The sequence below is a fragment of the Mesoplodon mirus genome (assembly GCF_964341445.2).
Source record: "Mesoplodon mirus genome assembly, contig: HAP1_SCAFFOLD_434, whole genome shotgun sequence".
Taxonomy (NCBI): domain Eukaryota; kingdom Metazoa; phylum Chordata; class Mammalia; order Artiodactyla; family Ziphiidae; genus Mesoplodon; species Mesoplodon mirus.
The window spans coordinates 555,330-571,905 of NW_028295540.1; the positions used below are offsets into that span (position 1 = coordinate 555,330).

The 16,576-nt window shown below is 40.3% G+C and overlaps 1 long non-coding RNA gene across 1 annotated transcript; it reads right to left on the reverse strand.

Annotated features, from left to right (window-relative positions):
* Positions 1 to 696: 696 nt before the first annotated feature.
* On the reverse strand, positions 697 to 1,472 carry LOC309797375. The gene is made up of 3 exons (XR_014292621.1): positions 1,361 to 1,472; positions 959 to 1,206; positions 697 to 820 (listed from the first exon to the last, which is right to left on the reverse strand). It is a non-coding gene; the product is annotated as an uncharacterized lncRNA (long non-coding RNA).
* Positions 1,473 to 16,576: the final 15,104 nt, after the last annotated feature.

Consider the following 16,576-nt stretch of genomic DNA (forward strand, 5'->3'; position numbering starts at 1 on the left):
AATAGCACTGCAGACTAAGAAAAATAGGCAGTTAAAAATGAAATTTAACTCCTAATAGTTTCTCAAATTATGCACTCTAACTAGACATCAATTATTTCACCAGAATTAGAGAAAAAACATAAAGGACATAAAATAATTACAAGAAGCAAGAAATCCGATTCTGTGAAGGCGTGAATATTATACATTTGCCATTTTGCGTGGTGGAAAACAAAGCCATCACGTGAAAAATGACACTACGGTACTAAAAAATTAGAGAATAAAGATATGTTGCCGCACCAAATTAACCTAATTGCATTTGTTCGCCTGAATTTGACCTAGTAGGGACATGGAGAGAGATAGTGTCACTGAAACGATAGTGATACGACTGACAGGCGATTTTTTCGACAGAGAGAAACAGCTGTCCACAAATAATCAGTATAGGTGGCCCTACTGGAGAGGGCTCTAGTTGACATGTGCAAAAAGAAAAGGAAAGTTGGTAAAAGCTGGTAATATGCCAGAACTTGAAAAGCGAACAATTCAAAGTTCAAGACCATCCGAGGGCTGTGAAAACATTTATTTCACAACGCACAATTTTTTTAACGCACCAGCCTACTCTGTCAAATGTGCAACCTATACCAGAAATGTTCACGGTTTTATTCCTACGTACAATCAAGAACTCCTTGACAGCACATTGCATTTTCATAAACAAACAACAACACAAAGAAAAATCAACGGAAAAATAATACGTGTGTCGTGAATTCGTTGACTAAAATCATGAGTGCGTTTGTAGAAGAAGTGGACTAATCGTTCGCTGATCATTCCAACACTGAACCACCTATACCTATAAAAACCAATAGTTGAGGAATAAAACTCACACGAATTTATAAAGGAGATTCATTGCGAAATAAACTAAAAAAAACCTAAAATCAATCACATAAATATCGAATTGGGTGGTAACCTGAGAACGTAACCCGCTTACTCATCTGTGTCCCAGCTCAGCTTCCGAAGACGTCGCACGAGTGCAGTCTTTGTTATGCGTGGTTTCTTCAATACGGCTGAAGTGCTAGCCCATGTTTCACCTGCACAGCATAGAGGTGGAAGAACTCTTGTTGTGTTAAATAAGTGAGAACATAGATCGGCATCATAATTTTGATCAATTTGCTCTTTCAGAGGCCATACCGCGCCCATGATTATCGCTGTCTTCTATTTTCTTTGTCACCCAATAATCTACAATAATGCTTTACGAACATAGTAAACCAGAATTTATTCAAAATAAAGGAAAAACAGTATCAGAAAGATAAATTTAGAGAAAACATCATCGTGTGGACCTGCACAGCACCATTCTTCTAAAAAACTATAAAAACCAAACTATAAACGCAACCTCTTTTGTTTTTGTTTCCTTCTCGATTTCGCAAAACGTTCCTGCCTGAAATCCGGTTCAATTTTCAGGCTGCGTAAAACTCTTCAGTGACGGCGAAGTTGCTAACGTTTTTACCAGCATTGAATGTAATAAAAGTTAACGTATGTATACATGAAAAACGGTTACCATAAGGTATTTCAAATGCGATAGTGTTTAGTTACAAAAAGACGAATATAAGAAGCTTTGCAGAATACTTCTTAATTTTTCTTCTTTGAACAAACACGAGGTTTGTAAGCAATTTTATTATTGGGCTGACGTTTCGGCCGTATCGCCTTCTTCAGAGCCTGGAAAGGTCGATTGACAACGATCTACCAAGCCAAACACGCCAACAACTTAAACAGAGAAACTCAAAAACCAAGTTCCAACCACATAAACAACGTCAAATACTCACCACTTCTCTGCCTCCGACCAACCGTTTGGTTGTGTCTGCGGAAGAGGAGTGAGGTATACTTCCTTCCGGAGTGCCCCTTTATCAGACTAGAAGATCAGTCTTATATACTGTGCGAGATCACGTGTGATTAGGAGGCACTCTTCCTTGCGGTTCATGTTTGGGTTCTTGAAATTAGTCCAAAACGCCTCATGAACCCTGCGCGCCGACATGCTAGCTTTCTGCGCGAGAATATTAACCTTAACATCAAAATCCTGTCCGTTGTGTCCTTGTGTCCTATGCGTGCCTAGTGGAGTGTTCGCCTTGCTTTTAAATTAACCATCTAGGTGTTCTTTTATGCGGACACAAAGAGGTATTCCCGTTTCGCCAATATATTCGTCCCCGCAAATTTTGCAAGAAATCAGGTACACTGTACCCGAGATCATGCAATCACCGTCTCTGACCTGAGGGCAAATCGTACATTTATGCGTTGTACATAGACGGTCGTACAAGCGGTTTCGAATCAATTGGCGACGTAGATTATTCGGTGTTATTTCTATAACTACCACTGATTTCTCTAAGCCCACCCTTCTTAAGCATCTTTTTATAGCTATGCTTAATTCGTTCGAAATGAAGGGTATTTGCAACGGAATTTTATTATCGCTAGACCCATCGTTAGAGCTCATCGCCTTTCCTCTAAACTTATACCGAGAAGCTACGATATTGTAACCGTTGGAAATGGCTATTTTCCGTGCCAAGTCGAGTGAATCTTCTCTCTGTTCTCCTCCCGTACACACACCGGAGGCCGTACGAAACATGTCTCTTGTAGTGCTCTTTTTGTGTGTGAAGGATGAGATGAGAGATAATGAACTAGTATGTTTTTATTACTTGGCTTACGGTACCACTTCGTAGCATAGCTGTTATGATGTAAGCTAACCTGAAAGTTTAAAAATGGAAGCCAGCCCTCTTTAGGTGTCTCTCGGGTGAACTTAATGTACTCTGACTGTTCATTTAACAATTCAAAATATTTGTTCATCTCCTCTTGTGTGGAGAAGATGACAAAACAATCATCAATATATCTACAGTAGAGTATCGGCCCAAGATTAATTACCGGGGCTTCTATTTTAGACATAGACGCAATAGCGAGACTAGGTGCCAGTCGCTGTCCCATTGCCAACCCTCTCTTTTGTGGGCAATATTTACCGGATCATCTAAAGATTGACCAGTTCAAACACTATTTTATGAGGGTCATGATCTGCTCAATCGACAAGCCATACATGTTAATTTCTTTTTGGTGTTTAGAAAGAGGTTCGAAAACGGCTTGCATTGCGGAGTCATTCGATACGTTCGTATAATCGAACATCGAATGACTCCATGACGTAGGCGCTGTTAGGACGCTCGTAACGTAGATGGTCCAGAAACATTCGGGTGTTCGTGAGATGAGTTAGCAAATGTTTCAGTAACTGGACGACTATCAGGTTTATAAACCATGTTATTCTGTCCGTTGGCCCGTTTACACAACTGATAATTGGTCTAACCTTAAACGTTAATGGATTTGTTGACCACAATTCATCAGTGGATACCAGCTTATGAGTTTTAATAAGCAAGTATAGCACGGGACATGTTGGCAGATCGGTTTTTAGTTGAGAGATAAACGATGGTTTTAATTAGTTAATTTAATTTCAATTAATTTTTTCCTGGAAACTTTGCAGAATAATTGTAAAAGTTTAAAACAAACCTTCGTTCATCTATCTGGGCGGTCCTCCCACAGGTCATTTGTCTCGGGCGAGTTCTGAAATTAAACCAAATAGCTGTCACTTACAAAATATTTTATGGTTCATTTTGATTTATTTTTTATAACTGTTTAAAATAACTTACGCTTTGATCTTGGGCACAAGAGAGAACAGCAGTGGTGGGTGATGACGGTTGACCATCACTGCGCTTCGGTCGAATCCCTCCAGGGACAAAGAAGTCCCTAGAACTCTCCCTCCTGTTTCAATGGTCGGCAGCTAATAGTGAACTACAATAGGTGAACAATTCAAGAATCCTTTAATAATTGCTTATATTTTATTGAATAGAGCATTTTAACTGCAGAATTGTAAAATAGAGCATTCTTTCCTCCTGTGAACATGTCAGATTTATAGTCATCGTTGTTTTTGTTTATTCTTTTGTTTATTCTTTAAAAATCCTGCAGTAGAGAAAGGGTTTTTCTATAATCCACTCATGTTAGCTATTTCTAAAGTTTTCCATTGACAATAAAATAATGCTCTGTTTTGAGAAATAGAAAATTGCTAATAGACCTGGAATTAGGTGTCGTCGTCAATGTACTAACCGCATGTTTAGTCACTTCTTTCTTGTTCTTTAGAATAACTAATGGATATTTCATTTCATTATGAAATTTTCATTGATTTGAAATTTTCATTCATTCGTTGTCTCATTACTTTTGCCTTTCTTTTAAATTTAGCGTTCTCTGCTCTTAACTTACCTAATATGTTATTACTGCGATTGATGAACATCAGAATGAGCTTATAACAACTTTCAAAGAAAAGTACTGCAGGCATTCCAAGGCTCACAAGCGAACCGTATTGCCTTACCGATTGTATGAAATAGTTATTTGGGCCATGAAGGTATGTAAAAATTGATAATGTATTCTCTCTTTAAGTTCAACTTTATTAACATTTCGAATTATGTACTGTTTTGTTTTAAATGTTGGGTAAAAAAGTTGTATGGAATCGTACACAAACCTTCCTTATGTAGACCGAGATCTAACTGAATAGTCTGGTTGAAAGTTGTTTTTATCATTCCTTAAGAAATTTGTATAATAAAGAATGCCTCTCACGTCATCGAGGATACCATGCGTAAGCTAAGGAGAAATATCGTCATCAATCTCTTAGCGATTTTGTTTGTGATTGGAGATTTTTGCAGAGATGTTCTAGATTCTCTAAATTTAGATGGTCTTTTATAATTTTAGGCTGAGAGCTTTATCATTTTTTTCCTGCTACAAGGATGATCAAGCTGTATGAAGTTTGCCGTTGAGAAAACGAAGCTTGGCATTTGTGTTTTCACAATTTTAAAAGATCCTAATATATGTTCTTATGAAAAGAACATTGTATTTCTGTTAATGCCAAAAATTTTAAAGATCATATTTTTTTAGGTAGAGGAATGGTCTGCCTAGTATCCATTTTTTCCCAAAAATTAATTTTCCACCATATTTTGCGCTTTTCTTTTATTTCTGCAATATATATGTACATATATGTATCTATTTATTTATATTTTAAAATTATGTTATTGTATAGTACATTACGTCTTCAAATGCTCTTCATAAGTGAAAATTTAGGTCCTAATGAGAAGAAGAAAAAGACCTTTCTTGTTTACGGTCATCAGGTCGTACAGGCAGCTGACAAGAAGATCCGCTTTTATTTTTATCTGTGAGTAACGCAATATGTAATCTAAATGTAAAATGTTTTAAGACTGCTTTGCTTTTATGAAAGTTAGATTCGTTCAAGCTAACAGAGAAGGACGGTAGTTATTCGCTTAGTTGACGAGGTGATATTTTTACTTACGAGTTCCTTATTTCTTATGGGTAGCTATATTCGATATAAATATGTTTCCCAGTGACGATATGATTTTTAAGGGATGCACATTGAAACTGTAAACGTAAAATAACGATGTTAACTGATCTTATTAGGATGAAACTCCAGTTTATTGATTCATGTGCCTTTGCAATGAAGTGCTTTGTGCACTGACTTTTTAGTGTTGTATAATAAAATCATTCTCATTGAAGTGGACAAATCAAGGTCACATTTACTTTTGCATCTATTGCATTGATTCATGTCACGCTTGTCTTCAAAAAGGCAGGATTTGTTATTCACATTAATTTAAGGATTCTTAGTTTCGTCCTTTTTTAAAGGTATTATGATTGTAGTTGTAGTCTAGTTTTTGCTAATTCTTACTAGTGTTTCTTTTCGTTCCAAACATTTATGTAGCTTGTTTCCGAATTCATGAATGAGTCTCCTTTCGAAGCTCCTAAGGAAAGCTCTCAGTGGTCATAAGGGATATTTCTTCAAAAACATTTATATGAAATGATCTTCAAGCCTTCAGAGGCAAAAGAATTACCTCAAGTATAGTCTGAGCCGAGATGTTTTGCTATCTGCTCATTTGATAAAATATAATTCTATTCGAAGAAATGTTGTGTCCTATCAGTTCTCAGTGATGAATATATAATTTTCGTATTGGCGCAGAGCGAGTTTCAAATATGCTTGTGAGTTAAGCAGCAAAAAATATTACATAGCGTGCGGGTGAGGCCAAACTTTGATAAATACTTTTTATGTCCTAAATCAGCTGATGATTTTGATAAAATTTTGTGACAGCTGGTTGAATAGGAAGTTGCACTTTTCGCGCACACTACATCCACAATATTACTGTAAAGCTAACAACGATTTTGTTGACAAGTCGACTAATATCTGCAAGGAATGCCAATAGACAACGTCGACCTTACCCCATATCCTCCTCTAAGCCTAACAACAGCTGTCAACATGGTTGGATTCCACGCGAGGTCAGTATCGTAACCGTCTCTTTTCATCCGAAGCAAATTGCAGCAAATTGAATTGGTGATTGAGTGGTAGTATTAAGTGACACACCGACTAGTTTATTGTTTTAGTTTTTGGTGCCTTTCTGCTCCATTTGATGATAGGATAGCTCTTGAATTACTGATTTGCTCGTCAGTCGCCATGGAAGTTTTTTTGATTTTGTTGTCTTTACGGCCCTGCCTCAAACATGGGTAATTAAACCTTTATATACATGGTACACAAAAAATAATCACGAAAGAATGAGATCATGAATGTACATAGAATGAGACACTCAGTAATATGTTCAACAGAGAGAAGCAATATAATTACCTAGTTGCACCAACGTCAACGTTTTGCGATGTGGAGAACAGAAAAGATAAGGTTAACAGTGCACATTACGTAGATTACCTCGATTCCCGTTGATCTTCGCGTGTATCGAGCGGGCGCCAGTATTGTCTCCATCCGTCAGTGTCGCATGCAAGAGTGGCCCAATGTGTTCTGCTCGCTCTAGGGACGCATTGAGTATCATACCATTCCTTAAGAGTTTTTGTGAAGAACTCTCACCATCGGGTCGGTGGTTTTCCTGTTGTGCGCTTGGCATCCCGAGGAATCCAATCGGTGATGGCTCTTGTTCATCGGTTGTCATTGAGTCGCATCACGTGCCCGGTCCACCTTGTTTTTGACATTCTGGCTTAAAGAACGGCGTCTCTAATCTTCGATCGCTGACGTAGTCCGAGTTCCATATTCCCTCTCTCACTTTGCGTTAGACGGGACACTCCTACTATCGCCCTTTCGACTGCGCGTTCAGTAACGCTGAGTGTTCTTTCATCCTGCTTACGTAGTGGCCAGGTTTCTGATGTGTACGTTAACGCAAGAAGAATCGTCGAGTCAGAAAGGTGGGCACGGAGTCGCGTGTTCTTCATCCTCTTCACTACATCATCGATGCTCTTAAAAGCTCCCCATGCCGCTCTTTTCCTCCTGCTCAGCTCTGGGACTAGGTAATTCATCACGTTGACTTCTCGACCTATATACACATAACTACAGCATTCGGAGATATTCGTTCCGTTGAGCGTAAATGGGGCATTCGACACCAATCCGTTCCTCACGAACATCGTTTTCGTCAGGTTTAGCCGAAGACCAATACTTCCACATACTCTGTCAAAGGCGGCAAGCATTCGTTCCGCCTGACTGATGCTTGATGTTATAAAGACGATATTATCAGCAGAGCGAAGATGGTGTAGTTCCCGACCATCAATTTTACTCCTTCATTGTCCCATTCCAATTTTCGCATAATGTCTTCTAGGGTTGTTGTAAAAAGTCTTGGCGATATTGTGTCGCCTTGTCGAACCCCTCTCGTTACGTTAATTTTAATTTCGTTGTAGAATGTTGATATGATAGTTGTGAAATCCTTATACAGCTCACGAAGGATCTTGATGTACTGAGTAGCGACGCCCTGCTTTTCCAGAGCTTCTGTCACCGCTTCTGTCTCAAAGGAGTCAAAGGCCTTTTTCAAGTCGATTAAAGTGAGACAAAGCGGTCTTTTGTACTCTTGTGATACTTCAGTGAGCCTCGTTATTGTGTGGATGTAGCCTATCGTGCTGAATCTTTTTCGATACCCTGCTTGCTCGCATGGCTGTACCTCGTCCAATGTTCTGTCAATCCTATTAAGGATGACTCGAGTAGATAGTTTATAGACGACGGACAGCAGGCAAATTGGGCGATAATTTCCAATGTCGTTGAGGTCTCCTTTTTTGTACAACAACATGGTTTTGCTGGTCTTCCATTGATTTGGAACCTTGCATTCTGAAAGGTAGCGTGTGAAAAGACGAGCCAGTGTGTTGATGAGAACTGGCTTAGAACTGGATTCTCATCAACAATGTGCATACATGAAATAATTCAGTAATGTGTTCAACAGAGAGAACCATTGTAACTAGTTAGTTGTACTGGCGACTACATTAACGTCTTGAAATGGATTCACTAGCCATTATGAAGAACAGAAGAGTCCTACAAACATTGACTAACAATGAGAGTTTAGGAAGAATTGGAAAAGCGAAGCAAAACAGACGAGATCCGTTGACCACTCATTAGCCATACATTTGCTACTTCTGGGCTAGTTATTGACCTTGAGCTTTGGATGGGTGGAGACGGTCACGACACCAGTCTCGTATGGAATCCAACCATGCCGACAGCTATTGTTAGGCATGGAGGATTTGGGGTAAGGTCCATGTTGTCTATTGGCATTCCCAGCAGATATTAGCCGACTTGCCGACAATTCATTACTCATAATTGATCCATCAAAAAGACTCCTGCATATTCAAACTATTGAAGTAGAAGTTATTCCTTTGTTGTTTCACATGGCGATATCTTTTCAGTATGGTTGAATAAAGTGCGTTGAATTTGTGGCATTCAATTACTATTCATCCCTCTAATATTTTGTGGTTAATTTAGCTTTATGAAGTACCCATGGCTGCATGGTGGCCAAAAATATAGGAAAGAAATGAAGAGGGCACGACACTAGGATTCTGATATTATTCGTGTCTTCGCATATCCTTCATTATTAAATAGCTGCGATACGCGAAGAGGAACATAAGAATTTATTGGTACTTCCTTGAGTTATCTCAGGATTAACGAGATTACTATTATAGTAGTATAGGGATCTGCGATCCATAGGTATATTGATCATATTCCCTTCTCTCGTGAACTACCGTTAAATGAGGCAGATTGGTTGTGTTGCAGGTAAAGAACTGTAATAAAGCATAAAGGATAAAGTTGTTCGAGTTGATCAATCCTTGAGGGACGCGCCATACTTTTCGACTTCATCAAGTATTATAGAAGTGATTGACTTGCAGTGGCCTATCGTTGTATCAAGTCAGTATTTCTGTCCTCCCAGACAAGTCTGATCTACTAATTCGCCGACTCCTAAGGTACTAATAGCTTAGTAAGCCCAAGACGAAGGACCGAACCTCCGATCCGTCCGAGTATAAATTGCAGAGTATCCCTAACCACTGCGCTACATGCTCCCCATGAACTGTAAGGTGATTTCTAAAAATTTTGACATGATTTTAGAAACCGTCGCTTCTACGGTAATACGCCATTAAGATTGAAAAAAAGAAAATTGAAAGGTTGTAGAAAAAAAGCACCTTTGCAGTACTTTGCAATTTAATTCTTGCGTTTGAGCTAGCAAAAAATTGTTTAGACGACCTTATATTACTTTTCCTAGGCGTTGTTGAAAAGTTGTTGGTGTCGAAAGGAAGGCTTTCCTGTAACCGTTGAGCGAATAACTACTGGAAACATGCAATTATTCTACATAAGACTATTATAGGATTTTGTTCTTAGTTGATGATTTGGTAAGAACTTAAGCATGATTGAGTATAAAGTTTAAAAACTATGTTACTCTACCCATGGCTCCTAGCTGAATTGAAAATGAAGCCAACTCTTCAATACAGCGTACAACACATCGTTGCACTTCTGCGAAATCGCAGCTAAACCTTCTCGCGATGGCTATCAACAGTGGTCTTTAAAATGTCTCTGCTTCTCATTTGTGTTCTTCTAATCTTCCTGACATCGTCGTTTTACTGCCCGTCAACTCACATTGTTAGATAATGCACTCTTAAATTTTGTTTGTAAGTTTACATTTATTTTTACATCGATTCACCTGTATCACCCTCCGTTGATCATTGTTATGTGATCCGAACAGATTACGGTGGAGTTGTTACTTCTACCTGTAAAAAGAGAATACTGGTGGAAGCTGCTCGCTCTAGAGACTCGAAGAACATCGTAATTTCTCTTCTTGGCTTCTCTACGTGAGATTTCTAACCCTCGGGTTAGTGGTCTTTCTCTTGTGCAACTGATATCACGAGGAACACAGCCAATAACGGCTCCCGTTTAGCCGGTGCCGTTACATATCTGGCCTACCTTAATTTCGACGAGCAGATCTTACACAACTGCTTTTCTGATTTTTTACCAACTGAAATAGGTGTATTCTTCAGAATACCTATCACGCTATCGTAATCCTTGTTACTCCTTGCATCATCCCTTATAAAGCGCGCTCACAAGATTTCACCCTGGTTACGCCGAAGTTTTCGAAGCCATGTTAAGCCAAAAAGAATCATGGAATCAAAAAGAAGGGCTCGAAACTGCCTGTTCTCTGCATTTTTCACTATGTATCCGACGTTCCGCTAACCTCACCGACCCAGTCGAAAAAATCCCTTATTTATTAGTAAGGAAAATACGAAGAAAACACACGAAGAACGGTGAGGATTTAAGAAAGCTGTTCCGTATGCGATTGAAATTTAGATTTGAGTCTTTTCTCTGTAAGTGTTAGTCTTTTCCCTGTTAGCGTAGGTGCTGGGCTGAGAGCTGTGACCTGGACCTTTTCAGCCTATGAAGAAGGCGAACCGCCAAAACGTTATCGATCATATAATAAATATTGTTTTATCAACCTCGTGTGTGCTCAAGAAAAGGTATATAGATATCAATCAATGCAGAGGTTAAGAGAAACTCGGTTCTAGGAATTGTATTTTTAGTAGCCATTTGTGATATATCGCATTGAGGGCGTTTGAGTAAACAACCCGTATACGTTGGCAATGGCTAGTTTTCATGACCACTTTTGTCTCAATTGAATCAAGAGTGTTTAATGAAACCTACACAAATGTTATGTTGTGCTTTTGCTATAATTCAACGAGGTTTGTTGTCGTATGGGTGTAATTTATTGTACCGAATTCTTTTCCAAACCATGCCTGGTCTTCATCACTGCCATTCATCCAGCGTTCCGTCAATTCTAATCAATATGAGTGGAATTTATGTGAACACTCGTGTTGAACACAATGTGCGAAAATCTTGAACAATCTTAATGGGAAATAATTGTTTAACGCTCAGATGCAGTTGTTCGGGTCCAACCTTGTTAGAACCGAGTGCAATGCGATTCTTCATCAACGAATGAAGTGGGACTTCTGGGCAAAGCACTGCCCATACCTGCTGAGCTGATGTGTGCACAAGTGAACAGGGCTGTCAAAGATATATATAAAGAAATCTACGGATGGCCTTTTCTGGTAGTTGTTGGAATGTGTTAAGTTTTCCGTCAGAATTTCGGAAGTGTTTAGCTTGATCTGAAGTATCGGAAAGTGTTCCACTGGCATTGCTGAATTTTCCAATACTGTTAAATCTTCTTCTATCGCTAATCTGCAGATCTTCCCTAGCATAGGAAATGGTAGCCAATTGCCGATAGTTCATATATCTTTAGATTTATGTTTAAGCTAAAACATTTCTGCGGGTTGTTGAACGCGTTGCGATGACCCGATCGTATTCATCACCGATTTTTATAATCTTAAGATTTCATTTCCTGATATTTTCAGCTTTTTCTCCTTCTGTCCTAAAAAGGAGTCTGTGTGAATGATGCGACATTGTCCCATCATGTATGAAATTGGGGAACAACAGTCGCTTCCATTTGGTAAAATCTTCTGCTTAAATGTCGCTTTTTTTAAAGAGTAATCTCCATTGGGAGAATTACGAAGGATATAAGTCGTCCAGTGTTGAAATGTACGTCACCGGGTTTACGAGTTTCTATGAATGGCTTTAGTGATAAACTCTGATAGTTTCCCGCTCTGTTCGTTCCATTCTATTTATTTCGTGTTCTCGGATTTGAGATTATTTAGGCGGCCAGTGGGGTGTTATACTTCTCTCGTGTGCTACTACACGGGACTTATATTAATGTAAATCTTAAACATAATTAGTTAGGCACTTACACAAATAAGACGTCAATATAAAGAGAGATCGATAGAAGTAGAAAGCATACATTGTGTTGAAGCATACCTTCAATGATCCTGGTTTTATGAGAGGGAATAGATAACATGTGGGAGTTCAATCGAATTTTTGATTATCTTAATACCAGGACCGACTATTGGGAAGGCATAGCAAAATTAGGGGGTGGTTTTTCAGAGACCTCAACAACTGGATTTTACTACTATTAGTAAAGATTTCAAATAGTGTGACAAGAAGTAAGAGAGCGTAAAAGCGTCAGAAATAAATAACGATATTTGTAAAGCGTTTGGAGCGCATAGACGCTATCGTGACACAAAAAAAAACAGTAAAAAATATTAATAACTTTCATTATTAATTCCCTAATTCTAAAAAAAAGAATTACGCAGTTAATAAAGAAAGTTAATAACAGTTTCCAAGACCGACTATCCTTTAATCTCGGCATTGTTTAATACTTGAACAAACACAACGTTGGTAAACAATTTTACTTATTGGGCTGACTTTCGGCCGTATCGCCTTCTTCAGAGCCACTTCTCGATCTCCGACCAACCGCTTGGTTGTGTCTGCGGAAGAGGAGAGAAGAAGAATTGACAAAGTTAATAACATTGTAAGCTAACTGCAGCTTCAGCTCAATTGGGGTTTAAAACCGATTTGGGCAATTAACACAATCAGAGGTAATCAAGTTGACGGCGAATGGTGATAGCAATGATAGAAGTAAAACATACTGAAAGGCAAAGCAAAGCGCACAGATGGGTGTGGTGAATAACTGGTGACCCCCGCAGATAGGGCAGTCACGGGTTGGAAATTCGCCTACGACAAATTTCGTTGCAGTGTAGGGGTCCATCTCTTGTCTTGCTTAGCGAAACTGTAAAAACGATTTATATATTTCCACCGCGTAGCCGAAAACAAAAGCGTAAGAGCATGGCGAAAATCACAGCTATCTCATGATAAGAGTTAGGTCGCCTATAATATTGAGCATCATAAAAAGTTCTACATAAATCCAACGTTTGAAGGCTTTCGTTTTTCGCAGTCAACGTCGTGTTATGAGAGTGATGTGTTTAGTAAATCAAAGATTGTTATACTTCCGACCGCGTAGAATTTCATTTGATGCTATTCCATGTGTTTTCGCTTTGCATCATTTTCATGTAGTAAAAAAATATCATGTTCTATTGTCCTCTTATTAAATAGATCCTGGACTTGTACAGTGGCGAGTTCTTGCGACTGGGTTGGTTTTTGCTTTTGGTACTGAGGCTCCTGTTTCGAAAACTGGGACGATTTAGTGAGCGAGCTCGATTGCTTACCGAAGTGTATCGTTTGTGTTTGCGGCTACAATACGTCCATTACGAGCTTTGAAAAATCGAACTTTTAATAATGCTTATAAAGAATCGATAGAACACTTTGAAGAGGACTTGATGAGTTGAACATTGGCTTGATTGTTCGGTAGGCCACCGAAAGTTATGGGATGGGTCACATATGCATTCATTCACATCTGCGTGATGAAGACGAATGCATGGCGCATTCATCAACGTTGAGCGTTTTGTCTTTTATCTCTATCCACAAGCACTCCAATTAACGAAAATTGTTTGCGATTATCGAAAAAGTAGCATCGTCACGCATGCTTTGATGTCACCTGGATCACCTGGATTCCCGTTGATCTTCGAGTGTATCGAGCGGGCGCCAGTACTGTCTCCATCCGTCCCTGTCGCGTGCAAGAGTAGCCCAATGGGTTCTGCTCGCTCCAGGGACACGTTGAGCATCATACCATTCCTTCAGCGTTTTTGTGAAGAACTCTGACCATCGGGTCGGTGGTCTTCCTGTTGTGCGCTTGACATCCCGAGGAATCCAATCCGTTACGGCTCTTGTCCATCGGTTGTCATTGAATCGCATCACGTGCCCGGCCCACCTTATTTTTGACTTTTTGGCGTGAAGAACGGCGTCTCTAATTTTCGATCGTTGACGTAGGTCGGAGCTTCGTATTCCCTCTCTCACTTGTGTGATACGGGACAGTCCTAGCATCGCCCTTTCGACTGCGCGTTCAGTAACGCTGAGTGTTCTTTCATCCTGCTTACGTAGACACCAGGTCTCTGATGCGTACGTTAAGGTAGGAAGAATCGTTGAGTCAAAAAGGTGGGCACGGAGTCGAGTGTTCTTCATTCTCTTCACTACATCCTCGATGCTCTTAAAAGCTCCCCATGCCGCTCTCTTCCTCCTGCTCAGCTCTGGAGCTAAGTCGTTCATCATGTTGATTTCTCGACCTAGATACACATAACTAGAGCATTCGGAGATATTTGTTCCGTTGAGCGTAAATGGGGCATTAGATACCCATCCGTTCCTCATGAACATCGTTTTTGTTAGATTTAGCCGAAGGCCAATATTTCCACACACTTTGTCGAACTCGGCAAGCATTCGTTCCGCCCGACTGATGTTTGATGTTATAAGAACGATGTCATCAGCAAAGCGAAGATGGTGTAGTTGCCGACCGTCGATTTTCACTCCTTCATTCTCCCATTCCAATTTTCGCATAACGTCTTCGAGGGTCGTTGTAAACAGTTTTGGCGAGATTGTGTCGCCTTGTCGAACACCTCTCTTTACGTTAATTTTAATTTCGTTGTAGAATGGTGATATGATAGTTGTGAAATCCTTATATAGCTCACGAAAGATCTTGATGTACTGAGCAGCGACGCCCTGGTTTCCCAGAGCTTCAATCACCGCTTCTGTCTCAACGGAGTCAAAGGCTTTCTTCAAGTCGATGAAAGTTAGACAGAGCGGTCTTTTATACTCTCGTGACACTTCAATGAGCCTCGTTATTGTGTGGATGTGGTCTATCGTGCTGAATCCTTTTCGGAACCCTGCTTGCTCGCATGGCTGTACCTCGTCCAGTGTTCTATCAATCCTGTTGAGGATGACTCGAGTGAAAAGTTTATAGACGACGGACAGCAGGCAGATTGGGCGATAATTACCAATGTCGTGGAGGTCTCCCTTTTTGTACAACAACACGGTCTTGCTGATCTTCCATTGATTTGGAACCTTGCATTCCGACAGGTAGCGCGTGAAGAGACGAGCCAGTGTGTTGATTAGAACTGGCGGAAGGTTCTTCAGATGTTCAGGTCTTATCCTGTCTAGACCGGGTGTTGTGCGGCTTCTCAGAAATGAGATAGCATGTTGGATTTCTGAAGGGAGAACCGGTGGAACAACATATTCGTCCTCTTTGATTTCATATGTAGGGAGGAGGACGTGGCTGTCGAAAAGATCAGAGTAGTAGTCGTGGATGATTTTCTCCATTGCCCTTCTTGAAGCTGTAAGTGTTCCGTCTGGGCGTCGGAGTGCAATCATCTTAGTTTTATAATTGGCAAAGCTCCGGCGAACGTTGCGAATGTTCTTCCCAACTTCAGCAGCTTCAACCATCACTGCAGTTCTTCTCTCTTTGAGATCTTATTTTATTGCCTTTCTGCACAGTTTTGCGAGTTCGGACGTGAGTTGTCGGTTGCCTGTGGCTCGCGCAATACCACGTTGGCGTATCAACTCGAGTGTTTCTGGAGAGAGACGTCTCTTAGTGACTTTGGGACACTCGGCGCTTATAGCACTAACGTGAAGATGTTGAATAAGCCGATTGTATTCTTCGTCAATGTTGTCAGTAACAGAATCTTTCCATAGGCCGACTATTGATTTGAATAAATCCCAATTAACGGCAGTTTTGGGATTTCGTTTTTTGAACATAGCGGCTTTCTCTCCTTTCCGCGAAAAAAAGAATTTTGCACGAAGAAGGCGATGGTCTGATCCGGTGTAGAACTTGGGGACAACAGCGACATCGGTTAGGCAAAACCTTCGGTTTACTATGATGTGGTCTATTTCATTATGGTACTCTCCATTGGGGGATTCCCACGTCCAGCGTTGAGAGAGGGGCTTTTGGAACTGTGAGCTACCATGGATTGTCTTGGTCGTCATGATAAACTCGGATAGCCTCTCTCCCTGTTCGTTCCATTCTAATCCGTGGGTCCCAATGTGATGTTCTTCAGACATTCTTCTCGGTCCAATCTTAGCGTTGAAGTCGCCAATTATGACTTTGAAGAAAGTATGATCTTCTCTGTAGAACTTTTCCAAGTCCATATAAAACGCTTCGACCTCATCTTCGTCGTAGCTTGAAGTTGGTGCGTAGACGACGAAGATAGTCAAAGCTGGCATAGGCCCACATCTCTTCAACCTTAACCGTCCGATTCGGGTTGTTAGTTGCTCAAACGATTCGATGTTCATGGCCAAACTCGGGTTGACGTGGACACCAACGCCTCCATCTCCTCTATTGTCGCATGTTCCAAGGAAGAGTTCTTCTCCGGAATCATGCACGGCGTTAAAGGAACGATGTCTCCTCGTCTCAGCCAGTCCGATGACGTCGTACCTGATTTTTCTGGCTTGCATCAGCAAGTCCTCAACAGCGGACTCTGATGCAAGCGATCTTGCGTTGTAGGTACAGATCGTCACCTTAGTCCT